We start from the raw sequence: 17,821 nt of genomic DNA on the forward strand, positions 1-17,821 counted from the left end.
AGTCAGGAATATGACATTTGCTTTCAAATAGTCCGTTTCTATGTATGTTGGCGTTTGTTTTTGTAGCAGTTCTGTGTTTATGTTGTTCCGTTGTTTTCTTCATATAGTTGATGTGTTTCCCTCGGTTTTGGTTTGTGACCCGGATTTGTTTTCAGTTAAATGGATTTATGACTATTGAACAACGGTATACTACTATTGCCTTTATTGGCTATCAAAGATGGCTTTTACATGATTCGTAAATAATGCTACAAATAAATTTCTTGAAGAAAGTCTTCCTATCAAGCGAACAAGCACGAATAAATACAGAATATAGGTATTGAGTTCAATTGAAAAAAATATTGTAAATGGAAATAGTTTGATGGAAGAATAGGAAAGAACACTTCACATGTTACAATTCCAGTGTTTTAGATAAACGTATACTTGTGACAATTCTTTTGAGTTTTTTTCAAGACATTGAAGTCTTGTTTTTTTTCCACAATCATTTTTTTTTATTATTCTTGCATGATTACAGAAGATATGGGATACAAAAGGAAAATTCGAAGACGATGGAACGTAGGGAAATTGTCAGGAAGGAAGTTAAAAAAGCTGCTGATTTAAAGGGAAAAAAATACAACATTCTTTAACAGTTGGAAATGCACTTGCATAGCTTTTTTATATTTGATAAATGGTCTTAGGCCGTGTTCACATTGAGGTAAACTCGGTGTGGTGTAAGTGTAAGTGTACTCTACACTTAAACTAAACTCAATTACGTTCTCGATACATCTTGGGACATAATTGAAAATGAAATAGTCCACTAAGGCTATAAAATCATTTTAAAGACATTGTCGACACGATATCGAATCGATTTCGATTTTTGCTTAAGACATCCATGACAAACCTAGACATACCAGATGTCGATATGTCGGAGGCAGGATAACAGTCGTTTTTATAAAGACTAATATGTCGGGTGTTACAATGCACATTGCGATGGAGTTTACTTAACTTATTTGGAGTAAAACTTGAGGAGTATAGGGACGCTAAGGAGAATATGGAAAATAATTTGTGCCCTTCAAAGAAACAGAAAACAGTTTAAATTGATAGTTTAGAGGGGTAAAGATCTAATAACAAACATAATCATTTGTACATTGAATTTGTCTTCATATTTTAATCACTATATATGTTCAAAATATATGAATACTAGACACGAAATAAATCTATTTGATTGAAAAACAGAAAATGTAAAAATATGTTACTAAATAGATTGTTTAATTCATTATGAAGAAATGTTTATTGAAAAAAGCAAAGGACAGTTCTTTTAATTATAACAGAGATTAAAACAAAAAAAGAGCCATTAACCTGAGAAACATCAATTATTAGTTGTAATGGCTTTGAACTAGCTTTCAGTAACTGCTACTACTTTCAGATCTGTACCTTGTTTCTTTTGTGTTTTTTAAGGTGTTGATATGCTTGGTATTGAATTGATGAGTTAACCCTTTTTAATTGATCGTATATATATGTCGTACTCCAACACCACTGACCCCCTATCCCCTATCCCCCTTTCTAAGGCAAAAAAGGTGGTCGACGCCTGCAAACATAATTTACCCCCTCCCCCCTTTCTGAATGTGCCTGTACCAAGTCAGGAGTCTGTAATTTAGTGATTGTTGTTTGTTTATGTCTTTGTTTTAAACATAGATTAGGCCGTTTGTTTTCACACTCGAATTGTTTTACATTTGTTATTTCTGGGCTTTTATAGTCTACTATGAGGTATGGGTTTTGCTCAGTGTTAAAGGTCGTACGGTGACCTATAATTGATAACTTCTATGTCATTTGGTCTCGGGTAGAGAGTTGTTAATATATAATAATAACTGAAAACCTCGAATATACCAAAACAGGTAAACGGGTAAAACATTTGTTAATTTTAACCTACTAGCTATTTTTGTGGGCTAGAATCAAAAAATTTTACAAATAAGATAATACGAAAAGTAGAAAAAGAAAATGGAGATGTAATTTCAAAACAAAAAGATATTTTGAAAGAAGTGAAATCTGTTTATGAAAATTTATATAAGAATAAAGATCAGTCAAAGGGAGATAAATTCAGTAAACTCGAAGAAGGATTGAAAGATATAAAGTTTAAAAAATTAACTGATGATGAGAAAAATAATCTTGAAGGTAAAATAACAATTGAAGAAGCTGGTTTGATATTGAAAAATATGAAAAATAATAAAACACCAGGATCTGATGGTTTCTCCACAGAGTTCTTTAAATTTTTTTGGAAAGATTTAAAAATTTTTGTTGTAGACTCCTTGAACTACAATACTGAGATTGGTGAACTATCTGTTACGCAAAAACAAGGAATCATTACATGCCTGCCGAAAGGAAATAAACCTAGACATTTCTTAAAAAATTGGCGACCTATATCTTTATTAAATACAGTTTATAAAATTGGCTCTGGAGTTATAGCAAAACGCTTTAAAACAGTTTTAGATAAACTGATAGATTTCGATCAAACTGGATTTATTAGTGGGAGATATATTGGAGAAAATCTTCGTTTAATTTATGATATTATGCAATTTACTGAGGAAAAAGACATTCCAGGACTTTTATTGCTCATAGATTTCGAAAAGGCATTTGATTCAATTTCTTGGGAATTTTTAACCAGTCTCTTGAAGTTGTTCAATTTTGGAGAATCAATAATTAATTGGGTTAAAGTTTTTTTTCTATAGAACGAGGCTGTAGACAAGGTGATCCCTTGTCGCCTTATATTTTTATTCTCTCTGCTGAAATATTAGCACTAAAAATACGAAATAATGATAAAATAAATGGCATTACAGTTGCTCAAGCTGAGCACAAACTTTCACAATTTGCTGATGACACATCTCTTATTTTAGATGGTAAAGAAGAATCTTTGAATGAAGCATTAAATGAATTAGATTGGTTTGGAAATATATCTGGTTTAAATATTAATTTTTCTAAAACACAAGTTATTTGGATAGGAAATAAAAAGTATAGTAATGAGGTATTATGCCAAAACAGAAACCTTACATGGGGAGAAACATGTTTTAAGTTATTAGGTATAAGCTTTGATGTTAATCTTGATAGAATTGTAAAAATTAATTATGATGAAAAAATTGTACAAATAAAATGTGTAATTAAACAATGGTCAAAACGAAATCTTACTGTTATTGGTAGAATTACTGTTGTAAAGACATTGATATTGCCTATTTTAAATCATTTGTTTATATCCTTACCAAATCCAAGTGATGATATTTTAAAAAATGTTATTGAACTTATGTACAATTTTATATGGAGTTCACCAATTGATAGAATAAAGAGAGATGTTTTACACAATGATATTGAAGATGGTGGACTCAAAATGATAAATCTTAGTGCATTTATTTTAGCACTGAAGTGTACATGGATAAGGAGATTATTTAAAACAGACAACAAATGGCAGAATATTTTTTTGTCAAATGTTCATGTAGAACTTGAAAAATTTTATGGTTGTGGAAGTGTTTATATACAAAAATTACAACAAAATATAAAAAATAAATTTGGGCAAGATGTTCTGAAAGCATGGCAACTTCTCAGAGAAAAAGATGAATATGACAGTTGGGAATGCTTTCTTGCTAGTCCAATCTGGCTTAACAATAATATAAAGGTAGCAAATAAACCTATCTTTTATAAAGATTGGTTTGAAAATGGTATAAGATTTATAAATGATATTGTAAATGAAGATGGGACTTTTTTCTCTCATCAAGAATTAGAAGAAATGTATCAGATAAATGTGAATTTCATGAGATATAATAGTATTATATCTGCTATACATCAAGCATCAAAATCATTTGTGGGAAAAAATCACAAATTAGAACTACCTTTAATTCCATCTGCTATTAAAAGACTTGTTAAAAGTTCAAAAGGATCTAAAGATATGTATATTGTTTTAAATAAAAATAAAAGTGTTCCCACTAGTCAGTTAAGATGGACTGAAATTTTGGCTTTGATCAAAATCATTGGAAAATTTTTTATAAAATGCCATTTGTTGTCACAAATAATACTAAGATAAACAGTTGGTTGCAGTATAGATTCAATCATCGAATCTTAGCTACAAACAAATCTCTTCATAAAATTAAGATTTATGATAATCCAAATTGTACATTTTGTAATAGAGAAATTGAAACATTAGAACATTTATTTTGGGATTGTGAACATACACAGATATTATTAGAACAGATTGAAAATTGGTTTCTGACCAATGGAGTTAGTGTATTTTTTACAAAAGAAGTTTTTTTGTTTGGTAACATTGCAAAAATATCAAAAGGCAATGCAGAAAATACTCTTTTTCTTACCATAAAGCAATATGTTTATAATACCAGATGTTTTAAAAAAAAACTGTCAATAAACTCAGTAAAAGAGAAGATGAAATATGTGTATGCAATTGACAAAAATATTGCTATGAAAAACAAATGTGATTTGTGCATCTTAACATGTACGTGGAGATTCAATGTAGAAGGAAATTTTGGCCTAAATACTAGTATCAATAATATCTGTATGAGTATATTGTTAATTTTCGTCGTCAACTTCTTAAGCGGAATGTTTTATTGCCTTTAAACCATTGCTATCATAATGTATAAGCACTAGATGTTTCAGCTTTAAAGTTTGGTATTGACAGATTAAATTTGAGGTTGTAGAATTTTTGTCTTTAACGTACATATAAGTAAGCGAGCTAAGGGCAACTGTAATGCTACATATGTATTTATTGACAAGACTCTTGCAAAAAATGGATACAAATGAAACAAATTAAGATATAGGAAACACGTTTTTGATAAATAAAAAGAACAAATTTAGAAGGAACTTAAAATGCTGATTTTGCAAGATGAACTAGGCAAAATCTACACTTGCATAAAATGTTAGCATAGTAGGCATATTAAGGGGAAAAAATATGACAAGAAATTTTTAACATAAACATATGAACTAAGCGAAACAAAAATTCTGATTTTGAATCAATATTGTTGAAGTTGACACTTGTTTGAAATGAATACAAAGTTATGAATAAAAACAACACATTACAAGGGAAAATTTCGATATTGACGATATCGACTCTAGTTTAAGATGAATACAACGTAAAATCTATACAAAGTAAAGAATGGATGCTACACATTACAAGGGAAATGTAAATGTTGATATCGAATCGATATCGCCGATATCGACGACATCGACAACGTAATCAAAGGAATAATTCGACACTTGTTTAAAATGTATTTAGAGTACAGAATTAATGCTTCACATTACGAGGGAAGATTTAATATCGATATCGATTCGATATCGTTGATATTGTCGATATCGACACTAGTATAAGATTCATACAACGTATAAGATTTAAAGCAACAAATGATGAGGTAAATTGGAATGTCGATATCGTCGATATCATTGATATCGACACCTACAGATGAACCAGGACAATTTACTGTTATTCAGAAGATAAATGGGGATTTATAGTAGTTACCTGAACATCGATATCGATACGATATCGTCGATATCGATACGATATCGTCGATATCGTTGATATCCACACAAACAGATGAACCAGGGCAACTGATGATCAAGTTAATATATATTATTTTCACTTTTTGTACACAACTTTTTCTTGCAAAGTCCTGCATTTTGCATATGTATGTTACAACGTATTTGATTTAAACGAAATAAATCTCTGTATTACTGAAACATTATTACACCAGGGTTTTCGATTTTTCAAACTAGTCATTTTATCATCGGTACAATATAAGTCAACATGCAGACATCTTATATGTTCAGGTATTTCACATCCAATCTTTTATGGTAATATTCTATACAAAGCACAAAAAAGTCGTCATTTACCTCAAAAGCTAAGCAAACCTTTAAACAGACTTATTCAGAAGGGATATAGTTACCATACTGTTGTCAGGTCATTAAAGATAGCATATTTTGGAATTGATATTGATTCACTCATAGGGTCTTTGCATCGGAAATAAACAAATTTATTCTAAAAACAGTTGTTGGCATTATACGGCTTACGAGTTATGTTCTTCTCATATATTTTATGATGGTATGATATTAAACCCCTAACGAGAGGGATTGTGCTTGATTTTCATATGATGAAGGCATAATATTTCAAACAGTTTAATTGAGGTCTGGAGCTGGCATGTCAGTAACTGTTAGTAGTCCTTCGTTAATTTATGTATCATTGTCATTTTGCTTAGTTTCTGTTGTTACCTATTCTGATATCGGACTCGGACTTCTTTTAAACTGAGTTTTACTGTGCGTATTGCTGTGTGTTTGTTTATTCTACATTGGCTAGAGGTATAGGGGAAGGGTTGAGATCTCACAAAACATATTTAACACCGCCGCATTTTTGCGTCTATCCCGAGTCAGGAGCCTCTAGCCTTTGTTAGTCTTTTGTGTTTTTTAATTTTAGTTCATTTATATGTTTCGGAGTTTAGTGTGACGTCCATTTTCACTGAACTAGTATACATTTTTGTTTAGGGCCAGCTGAAGCCCGCCTCTGGTTGCGGGATTTTCTCGCTGTGTTGAATACCCATTGGTGGCCTTGGGCTGTTTTCTGCTCTTTGGTCGGGTTGTTGTCTCTTTGACACATTCCCCATTTCCATTCTCAATTTTATTATCATGTCGTAGACAAGGTTATTTTACAGTTAATACCAATCCAGACTTTTCATTTTCAAAATCAACCCATGTGTGACTCGGGAATAGAAATATGGTTACTTAGATTTTTTTCCGACTGGCCGTAAAACCCTTGCCAAAGTAGGGCATCCATTTGGCTGTGCGGGATGTACAAGTACTCAGACACGTCCATTTTCATCTCGGACGTCCTATTACATAAACGTACCTATTGTATTTATTGTGAATTGGTTCTCGTACTGAACATCCATGAAATATTTGCCACTGGACGTTAAGCAATCAACAATCAATCAATCAATCATTTTTCAAAATCCTGTTTTCGCATATTGTTCCGCTGTTTTAGCAAACGTAATAGTGACATCTTTGGAACTCTCAAAGTTCTCCAAATTAATAGAACAATTTTCTTAAGGTACCGACACTTCATCTTCGTGGGAGAAACCATTTGTTTTACTACTTTAATAAAAAAACAAACATTTTTTTTTTCAATAACATACAGGAACATTTTTTAAACTCCATGTTGAATCCCCCCGCCCTTCATTTTCAAGAAATCAAACATTTTTTCTCACGTCCGTCCTGAAACAAATATATTTTTTTAATGAATTTAAACAATGTATACCCCCAAACCTTTTAAAAAAAAAATGTAAATTACGTGTACATGTTGTTAACTGATGTGAACATTTTTCATGTACTGGTAATTAAAACCGATGTACAGATGAGAACAAATTTAATGTGAAACCAGTGTCCATTACATGAAACTAACTGTAAACAGGTTTACAGTACGCAAAGTTTGGTATGAACACGAAATTCGGTTAAAGTAACATATGAAACCAAAGTATTCAAAGCACAAAACTTAAACGCAAACAATGAATAAACAATTTTTTGATGTCAATTGCACGGCGACAGGTCAAAACTATTGAAAACTTAAGAAAAGAAAATAAGGTTTTAGTCTCCTATTAACAAATCCAAGATAGAAAGACTGTTAAAGAATTATACAAAATAATTTAACCAACTAATATAATCAGTTCAAGAAAAAATGAATATATATATCTTGTAATGAAAAAAAAAAGGCAAAACTCTAACTCGGAAAATAGGTACAAAAGAAAGAAACATATTGCATGCTATTAATTGAACTATTTGTTTAAAGGTCTGAACGCTTAAACTTGTCCTTAGTTTCCTCTCATGCTTATTAATGCGTCTATTTCACGTTATTTAACTGTAACAAAGTATCATTTTGAAAAATTGAAGGTACAGCTGACCGTAAAACATGAACTTTCTTTAACAAATGGAAAATAAAAACTTCTACAGTGGTTTACAAAATCCCAACTTTAGGTTTTATTACTTTTACAATAGAAAATATAACGTGTAAATTTACAAGGAAGACTTTTATGCCTGCTGATAATTTATAACAAACGCTCTAATTCAAACAAACAAAAACTGAAACTTGTATCATTCAGATCCTTGATGTTTAATTTTACAAAATATCTTTTTTTCTAGTTTAGTGAACGTGGTTTTCATTGGACAGTTTGTTTTTCTATCTAAACGAAAAAGGCTTCTCTGCTTGCTGCTGTCGTGTTCCTATAATCATATGAGACAGACTTCATACATGGGTTTTTCAAGTAGAATGGAAGAATGTAGAGAATTTAGCATTATCCTTTTTACTCGCATCCGGTGATATCTTATCACTAAATAATTCAAGTGGGATAAATATATGTTCATTACATTTATTCGCTTTGACTTGAGTTGACAGTTAGGTATGTTGATCAGATTAATTCACTTTGAATTGAGTTGACACTTAGGTATGTTGATCACATTAATTCACTTTGACTTGAGTTGACAGTTAGGTATTTTGATCACATCTAGAATTTGACAATCAGAGAAAACAACGCATAAGGACAAAACAGATGATTTAAATTTTCGAAGAGAAGTGTTGCATTTTTATGTAGAAAGATTTTAGTAACACCCGTATATGAAAAAAGTGATGCAAAAACTTCCAAAGGGACATTCAAATTCATAAGTAAAAAATAAACTGACAACTCCATGGCAAAAAAAAAGAAGAAGAAAAGACAGAAATACAACAGTTTACATGACAATACAAACGCGGTTCCTTTGCTTTTTTGTGTGTTTTTTGCTGTGAATGTACCAATTTTGTGTCATGGATGAATACCCCACATTTTTTTCTATAACACATCACGAACCGCACCAAAAACCAGGGGTCATCTCATGTGCTTCGGAAGGTTAGCAGATCCTGCTTCACATGTGGACCCCGTCGTGTTGCTCATGTAACTACAAACCCGGTGAAAGTCTAATTCAGTAGGTCACATTTTATACATTCAAACCTGTGCAAAAAAGTCAATTAACCGGTTTCCTATTCCATTTTCCCTTCACACCATTTGCAACTATACCATCTGTTTTGTGAAGTCCGATCTTTTAACCCAATTTTTCTGACTTTGCCTATCTAATTGTAGATGATTTATAAAGAATCCACTGAAGTTAACCATCCATCTAACTTTTAGCTTTTAACTGTTAACCTATGAATTTATGAATCAAAAGTGAATGTCACAATAAGGGTTCGTGCATTTTCTTCATTAATCATCTTACTCTTCGGTCTATGGATGAGGTAAAATAGATTAGCATCGTAGATTTAAAATATATTAGTAATTAACTTCTAGTTGCAGTTCAATGATTTTGAAAAGGGTTGGGTACCATGACAACGTTAGGAGTGGCATTTACCATATATGTAGCTGCGGCCCAGCACCTCCCCCCCCCAAAAAAAAAACTAAAAGAAAAGAAAAGATATAGATATGAAAATCCGCCTCTGACTTTATAAGTTGAATCCCGGTAAAACTAATATATATATTGAAAATAAATCAATCATTTGCAAGTTTATGACTGTTTTCAGATGGTTCCTTCAATGTCCTCCAGATTCAATTAAATTAGTATTTATGAAGAAAGATTAACACTTTATCTTGGTTTCTTTTTTTTTGCTGACACTTATACATCCTACATAAGTTCCGAAGAAGAATATAGAATTGATAAAAAAAATCAAAATTCTCTGCTCTATAGATTTTCATAAATGGAGTCTAAAATATATCCATAACAAATCCACCGTACCAAATGCATAAATGAGAACAACATCTTATAAACTGTAATGCTTCGCATGATATGTGGAGTAGAGACATGCATCATAAATCTAAGTAAAAAAAAATAAATAAGTAAGAAAATAATTATAAAAGCCTTCTTTGACAAATTTTATACTTACTTCATTACAACAAGTTTAAATTGCATTTTCTTAAAGAGAGCTAAGAACTGTTTGTATTGTAGTAAACTTAATTCATTTGAAAAATTGTATTCAAATACGCTGTTGGTGATAATTACTACGCGCCAATGAAATACAATAATTTTGTATTTTATTAATTAATGCCTTCGATAACTAAAATTCGTCATCGAATAGTATCATTATGCCGATATTCAAAAAGACTCGTTTCATTGCAAATAAAATTAAGATTGACTTTTTGATGTTCTTGCCATTCCTTGTATATAAAACAAACCATATGTAAGCCAAGGATAGGGGTAAAAATCACCCATTGAATAAAATTCAACGCTTTGATGAAAACACAAGAAAGCTAAAAGACAAACTTTAATTCATAAACCACCACAAATACAATTAAGAATTGGGTAAATTGAATCAAATAAGAACACCGGATGGAACTAGGTTAAAAGTTCCTACTATAGGGGTACATTCAGTAAATAAATATACGTCATCAGAGACCGCCATTTGGGGGAGAGCTTTCTGTATAACACTGTAGATAATGTTTGCAATAAATATTTTTGATAGATGGATCAAAACTAGAGTTGTAAAAAAAAAAAAAAAAAAAAAAATGAATGCTGAATTCACTTATTTTTTTTACTACAGGGTTGAAAAGTAATGGGGGTCAGGATAGGAATTAAATGCGAATCTTAAATGTCGCATGACCCTATGTTTTTATTGTTGCAAAAGAAGGGGCTACATTTGTACTTTAATGAATGATATAAAAAAGCTTCCTATTTCTAAAGGTAAATCTGGTATCAATTTAATTCAAAACATATATTTGCATTAAAGACAATGGGAGATTTTTTTTACTGAATTTACCCCTATAAATGACAAGTTGTTCATGTCGTATTGTAAATTACACATAGAAAGTTGGAAGCATTGTGAGAAAAGTCATTTATGATAAAAGGGGTTGTGTTTACAGCAATTGGAAGATATCCGTGGTCATCTTTGACACGGATATGATGTTTGGTCAAACAAATCATATTATATATCATGACAATGAATGGAAAGTTTACCTTCTGAAATCAGGCATTTATCATACATAAGAAGAATATATATAGCTTAAAAAAAAAAACAAGTGTTGAATGTTTCACACACGATTTGTTACATTTGCATGGTCTACATATGGATATAAGAAGCAGGCGACTTAGCAATATTTCGGGAACCAGGAACAATGTATTGTTGTCTATTCATTGGTTGCATTCCATAAGTTGGCTGTGGCTGTACAGTGGTCGTTGCTGTAACAGTTGTTCTCCGACCAGCTGGAGGTACAATCACCCTTCCTGGCGTAGATGCTTCAAAAGAGAACAAAACATTATTTATATATGTATGGGCATTAGAAAACAATATTTTATTTTATGGAATCATAGTTATAACCTTAAAAATTATTTAAAAGTATAGAAATTTCTGAAAGAAAATATTACAGATGATTACGTAATCACACTGACAAATATGTTGGTCGATGAACTAGTAAAAGTTGATAGGGATTGAAGCTAACAAGGAAGCTATTGAACCAAAATTTCAAAGTGGTAAAGTTGAAATCTTCCCTTCGAAAATTTAACGGACGCCATCATGAGTTGGTTGACTCTTATGGATTATCTGTTTTACAGATGATGACTGATATGTTCCAATAGTTTTTACCACAATCCCGTCTTCTTTTCCTCGATTGTGACCTTCCGAATCACTGAGTTTGTTCTTACATGAGCAACACAACGGTTGCCACATATGGAGCAGGATCTTCTTACCTTTCATGAGCACCTGATATCAACCCCGGTTTTTTGGAGGGGTTCGTGTTGATCTGTCTTTAATTTTCTATGTTGTGCTTTGAATACTGTTGTTTGTCTTTTCGTCGATTTTTGACATGACGTTGTCAGTTTGTTTTTAATTTACGAGTTTGAATATCCCTTTGGTATCTTTAATATGTTTTTCCCATAATAAAATGAAATAGCGAAATCTGTTATGATGTTTGTATTTTGTTGATTTAGACTTCACACAATTTTGACACTTGAAGTACTGACTAGAACTATAATGAAATGATAAAAGCTGTACATTGTTTCCTTGACAACATCTATGTTGTTTCGGCAATACAGTTTATCGACATGTACTATGTATAATAGGTACCAATTCCCATCCTTTAATAACAGATCGATCTGTTCCTGAGAAGTCAGGAATATGACAGTTGTTTTCCATTCGTTTAATGTGTTTGAGCTTTTGATTTTGCCATTTGATAAGGTGTTTACCGTTTTGAATTTTCCTTGGAGGTCGGAATATTTGTCTTCACTTTTTCATGTATTATGATGAGTCACAGTTTATTGCAAAATCAGTAAAGGTCCTTTTGAATATTATTTAATTGAAAAGTTTAATAACACCGTTACCGTGATTATATTTTTGCTTTAAATAATCAAAACTGTTCTTATGAATATTCACATTAATGAGTGATAAAAGATAACCCACGGCGTGTAATAATCTTGCACAGCAGATAAGATGGGCATATCAGTGATACGACCTATAGCTTATTGACTTTTCTATTTTTTGTATCTGTTCGTTTTCTTCGTCGTATATTATACATGAACTTATAACAACAAAGTCGAAATACCTTCTTTAGTATGCATCTAAAGACGTAAATGTTAAATGCAAACTGCAAACGAGGAATTCCAGTCTTTCTTTACTTTAATAAAAACGTGTTTAAAATGTAAGGTGCTTCAACCAAATAATAAACCAAAGATGTAATACAAAGTATAAGAACGACAAACAAAGTTATTGGAACCAAAACAATAAACAAACCAGTCGAACCAGCCCATAAAACGCACCACTACAAAGAAAATGAAAAAAGTATAGTAGAACAGACCTAAAAAAAAATCGTGGACGAAATAAGCTGCTTCGAAGGAAGCAATTTCTGCTCCACCTGTGACGCTCGTGGTGTAAGTAATAGTCAGTGATGGTTTCATGCGATTAAAAATTGGTGAATTTCTATATTCGAACCATAGAAAAAAAAATCAATTTGATGCCTCAGGAGAAAAAGAGATCCAGGAGTGGTACCCTTCTCATCTTACTTTAAGATTAAATCATGGATCATCAGTAATGTCTCCCCCCCCCCCCCCCAATCCCCAATGACGAAGAGTTATGACCAATATGGTTTAAACCTATAGATACATTTTCTGACTATAAGGTCAACTACTTACGCCATTTCCCTGTTTGAACAATTGTTTCACTGAAATTCCAACGATGTATATGTATAATACTAAAAGTAGAGACATGTGTGTTGCTTCTCCTGCTACCAGATTACATTATTCAGTATGACTATGCTTCCTGAAGCTAGCAGGGATAGTGTAATTTGTTTTTCTAACTTTTCATCATTTATAGTTTGGGTTATTTGGGGAATAGTTTAGGGAAAAAAAATATTCCAGACAGTCATTTACGACAACCCTTTCGGTCTTATATGAAAACTTTCGTTTCCTGGAAGAAAGATATGAATAAAAACCAACAAAATATTCATACAACAACGCACCACAACAAACCTAAATGTAATAAGATTGGACCAATTTTGGTCTGTATACCATGACCCTGAAAAACCTTCAACAACATCAGGGCGATAACACTTTTCGTGACGTGATAATGCCCGAAACGTTTAAAAAGTCAAATAAATACATAATATCCCGTTCTTTGCTGACATTCTGTTTTTAAATCATACATACATATAGCTTTAACGACATACATATATAGTACCCGTACAAATTGGAAAAAAGCGGGAGGTGAGCACTTGGCGAATGACAATGCGACTGACAATGCGACTGGCACGTAAAAAAACATGCAAACAGCCCAATACTACCAATGGGTCTTCGCTGCGTTGAAGACCTATTTGTGGCCTTGGGCTGTTTTCTGCTCTTTGGTCGGGTTGTTGTACCTTCGACACATTCCCCGTTTCCATTCTCAATTCTATGCAAAATACGCCTGTTAAAAAAAAAATCATCCTCCGATTTTCGTCAGGTAGCATCTGTCACATATTAGGATATAATGCAATTATCTCACTTCCCAGCACCTCGTATCACTGTTTTGAGACGTGAACAGACGTCACATCACAACGTGTTAGGAGGAGTTATCAGCAACGTCGCGATATGAAAGCAAAACGTATCAAACATAATTTCGATAAACAGTTTTAACGAGATTTCTGTGTATAGATTTTGTAAAATTTCAACTGCACCACACGGTGGAACCCTTTTCGTTCGTTCGTTGCACTCACTCGCCAAAAAAGTTCACATTGTGTCCCGCGGCTGAAACTAAACGGTATCAAAGTGCAGAAACCCCGATGATCTATACTTAACTAGGTTCATTAATCGCACAACGCAACTCCATTCATTTCAAAATTATAAGGTTTAGAACCACTAATTCGGGCCCGGTCAAAAGAAACATACAATAAAGCAGTACATATGTAAACAAAATAGTTCCTACGCATAGATGTAACTGTATCTATAAGTAAAGTATTTGGGTAATTTTGGTATCAAATGAAAGCTTAAGGACTTGGGATCACTAAAGAACCCTTGTTGAAAATTTTTTTGAATAATAAAAAAAATATGAAATTTGAATAGGAGGGCATATTTGCCCTGTTGCTCAGATCAGTACCTATATTTGTACTACCAAAATTCCGTGAACTAGCGCTCTAATATGCAATTAAATGTATGTTGAATTTTTCAGCACAAGACAAAATAAGGTATAGGCTTGACATGAAATGATCTTCTCTGTATTTGAATTTAAGACAAAATAGGTACGAATGCTTGAAATTGCAGAATTTAACATAGAAAGCAATGGGACTATGAATTAGTGGTTTTATTCCATAAATGAAAATCAAAAGAAAAGAATAATTTGGTTACTTCTGTTCATTGCAAATATGACCCATGCAATGTTACTGTATCGTCAAATGACACTGACAGAGTAGACATATTTGATCAAATTTCATTTAAATTTGTCATTTTACACACAACAAAACAAGAATCTTACTTACATCATCACGCAAATGAGACAGCAACCCTACTGCATAAAACAACAAAGACAAATAGAACTCAAAATATAGTCGTCAGTAATTAGAGAAGTGTCTTCAATATAATGTTCAAGAAAGATAATCTTGAAAAATTGAGAATAGATTTACAAAATTTCCTATAAACTGATAAAAAAATACCCATCAAAATATAATAAAACACATCAATCTACTAACGGGACACCTGCATTAACTATGACACACTGATTAACGTGTGGTTACGTTTATATATTTCTTTTATATCTCAACCCTACTCTTTTAATCTCGAATTAATATCAAAATTTATATAAATAAAGTTACAAGGAACAATAAAAATATAACTAAATACAATAAAGAAATAAAGAAATAAAGAAAAAGAAAAAAGAAAAAGAAAACCAACAACAATTACACGAAGAAATCATACTCCATAAAAACGATATAAACTAAAACGAATGCATATTAATGCTAGACAAACCGTTTCAAATTACAGCAAAAACTGACGAACAAACAAAAACTTAACTATACCTGAAGGAGACATCAAATCCAACCTGCCTAAAAAATCCAAAATTATTAGCAATAAAAAAATAAGATAAGAAGAAAATAAAAAATACATAAATGAATAAAAGAATTCTTAAAACATTTAGAAAAGAAGTCGATTGTCAGCTCATTAAAAATATATATATACAGAATAAAATATATTTATTTCTATTTAAGCCTTATACATACCACAAATATCGTTTCTGTTCGGTAAAGTTGATCAAACGAAACTCCTATTGCAAATTGACGAAATAGCTTGATGTCGTAAATAAATGTACACGAAATATGGCAAAAATTGAAAATGATTACAGCTTTAAGTTTGATGTCACGCCCTGGTTGCATTAACTTTTGCAGAATAAACACAATATGCACATGCAATTATCGGGATGTACCGATCCTATCATAAAACTCTAGACAAAATTTATCGTGTTAAAGACGGCAGATTATAGTTATGTCAATAATAATTATTTAAAAACCAATATCTTACTAAATTGAATTGAATGAAGAATTCTATAAATCACAATACTTTTGAATTGTTTTGTGTAACAGATGGATGTTTTTAGACCTGCCAAAATCAAGAAAATGTTTGAGGAAAAAATAAAAGAAAAAAAAAGAGAAAAATAGCTACACTCCTCTGTACTTGAAAAAACGTTTATTTCTGAAAAAGGTCGGGAAAAGACTTTCTTGTTTATAGATATAAGAAGATGTGATATGAGTGCCAATGAGACAACTCTCCATCCAAGTCACAATTTGTAAAAGTAAACCATTATAGGTCAAAGTATGGCCTTCAACACGGAGCCTTGGCTCACACCAAACAGCAAGCTATAAAGGGCCCCAAAAATGACTAGGGTAATTTAAGTATCTTTAAACTAATGATTTAAAAAAAAAACAACCCTGGCATTGTTTCACGATAGTGGCCTTAAATTAATGTCATTATTGAAATGAAGTCATATAAGACAATGTATTTTCTTTTAGTTCTGAGAAAAATCGTGAACAGCCATAGCAAAAAAGCAATTTATAGGAATACTATGTTAGTAAATCAGAACTAAAAATAATTGTTTGCCTAGGTTTTCCGTACAATTTAAAGCTGAAATTCGTTAAAAAAAGTCAAACTCCGTACAGACACAAACAAAGAAAAGAAAAGACAAAACAACAGTTCAACTCAAAAAAATATTGATATTGTGAACCCAATCGAAAATTTGGGATAAACTGGAATTCTAAGAATAAATGAACAATTCATGCTTCATAAGTGATACCCGTCAATTTTGCCCAAGACATCAACATATAGTGATAAGTCCTATTAGGTGATAAGTTCTAGCTACCAAATGTCAAAAATTATTCATGTGTAGGAGGGACTTTCTCGCGCAATTTAGTCCTTCCTATCGTGTATCACACATAACTAATCGTTTGCTATTTGGTAAACCAAATATGCCAAACGTTCATTAGAAGTCATCATATAGTCTAGCTCACGTGATTAAATAGGTGTTTTACCGCGGTAGTATTTAAGTTTGCGGTTTGATTTTGTCTGCATTAGGAGTAAAATTGACCCGGGGACTGATTCTGCCACAGTAAATTTACTAGACACGGATTTTTTATATGCACATTGTAATTAAAGTGTCGACGACATTACAATCTGTCGATACCTACATTTTGTCATTGCACAAGGTCTCGTTTTTTCTCCGACTGTTAATGACGTCTGTACACTTAATCCATTGGATGTTAGATGTGTACTGATTGATATTTTAGTCTTAGATACATGATTTGTGTACAAATAATTGACGTAGTGTATGCTCCCCTCCTTCAGGCTCAATAAATTAGGCAGACATACATATATTCATATCATATTTATAATATTAAATGAGTACAACAATGTTCGCATGCGCACATATATATGCGATGTGTTGTCTGTTCAAAAGGACATAGTTATTTAAAAACTGGTAGTACGAAGCATTTTCTAAATGGAAAACATTCCATATCAATGCAAACATGACATGTAAGTCGTCCAATTTGATATATTGTATCACTTGCATGAAATGCCACAAATATTATATAGGTAAGACCGGTAACACAGTTTGTGAACAGGTTCGTGTTTTTAACTGCCTCCAGTGGAGAAATATCGAATTACACTCGATACAGTGGTAGAATCTTTATATATATTTATTCACAAAATTAAATTAGAAAAACGATTGTTTCTTTTGTAGCACTTTCATTCTTTTGTGGGGACTGTTGAAGGTTCTGTTTATGTTGTAAAGTATTTCTAGTCTTTACATTCACAACTTAAAGGGATGCAAACTATACCGACATGAAATGGA

General features: G+C 31.8%; 1 protein-coding gene across 3 annotated transcripts in view; it reads right to left on the minus strand.

Moving 5' to 3' along the window:
• LOC127737309 (uncharacterized) overlaps nucleotides 1-17,821 on the minus strand; it is a 182,428-nt gene that overhangs the window by 84,171 nt on the left and 80,436 nt on the right. Inside the window, exon 1 of one of the 3 annotated variants that reach the window (XR_007999379.1) lies at nucleotides 15,699-15,834. The exons of the other annotated variants lie outside the window; for them this stretch is intronic. The gene's annotated coding sequence lies outside the window, so the exon portion shown is untranslated. Of the gene's footprint in view, nucleotides 1-15,698; nucleotides 15,835-17,821 lie in introns of those variants that run through there. 3 annotated transcript variants of the gene reach the window in all.

This window comes from Mytilus californianus, unplaced genomic scaffold, assembly GCF_021869535.1.
Source record: "Mytilus californianus isolate M0D057914Y unplaced genomic scaffold, xbMytCali1.0.p SCAF_4, whole genome shotgun sequence".
Classification (NCBI taxonomy): domain Eukaryota; kingdom Metazoa; phylum Mollusca; class Bivalvia; order Mytilida; family Mytilidae; genus Mytilus; species Mytilus californianus.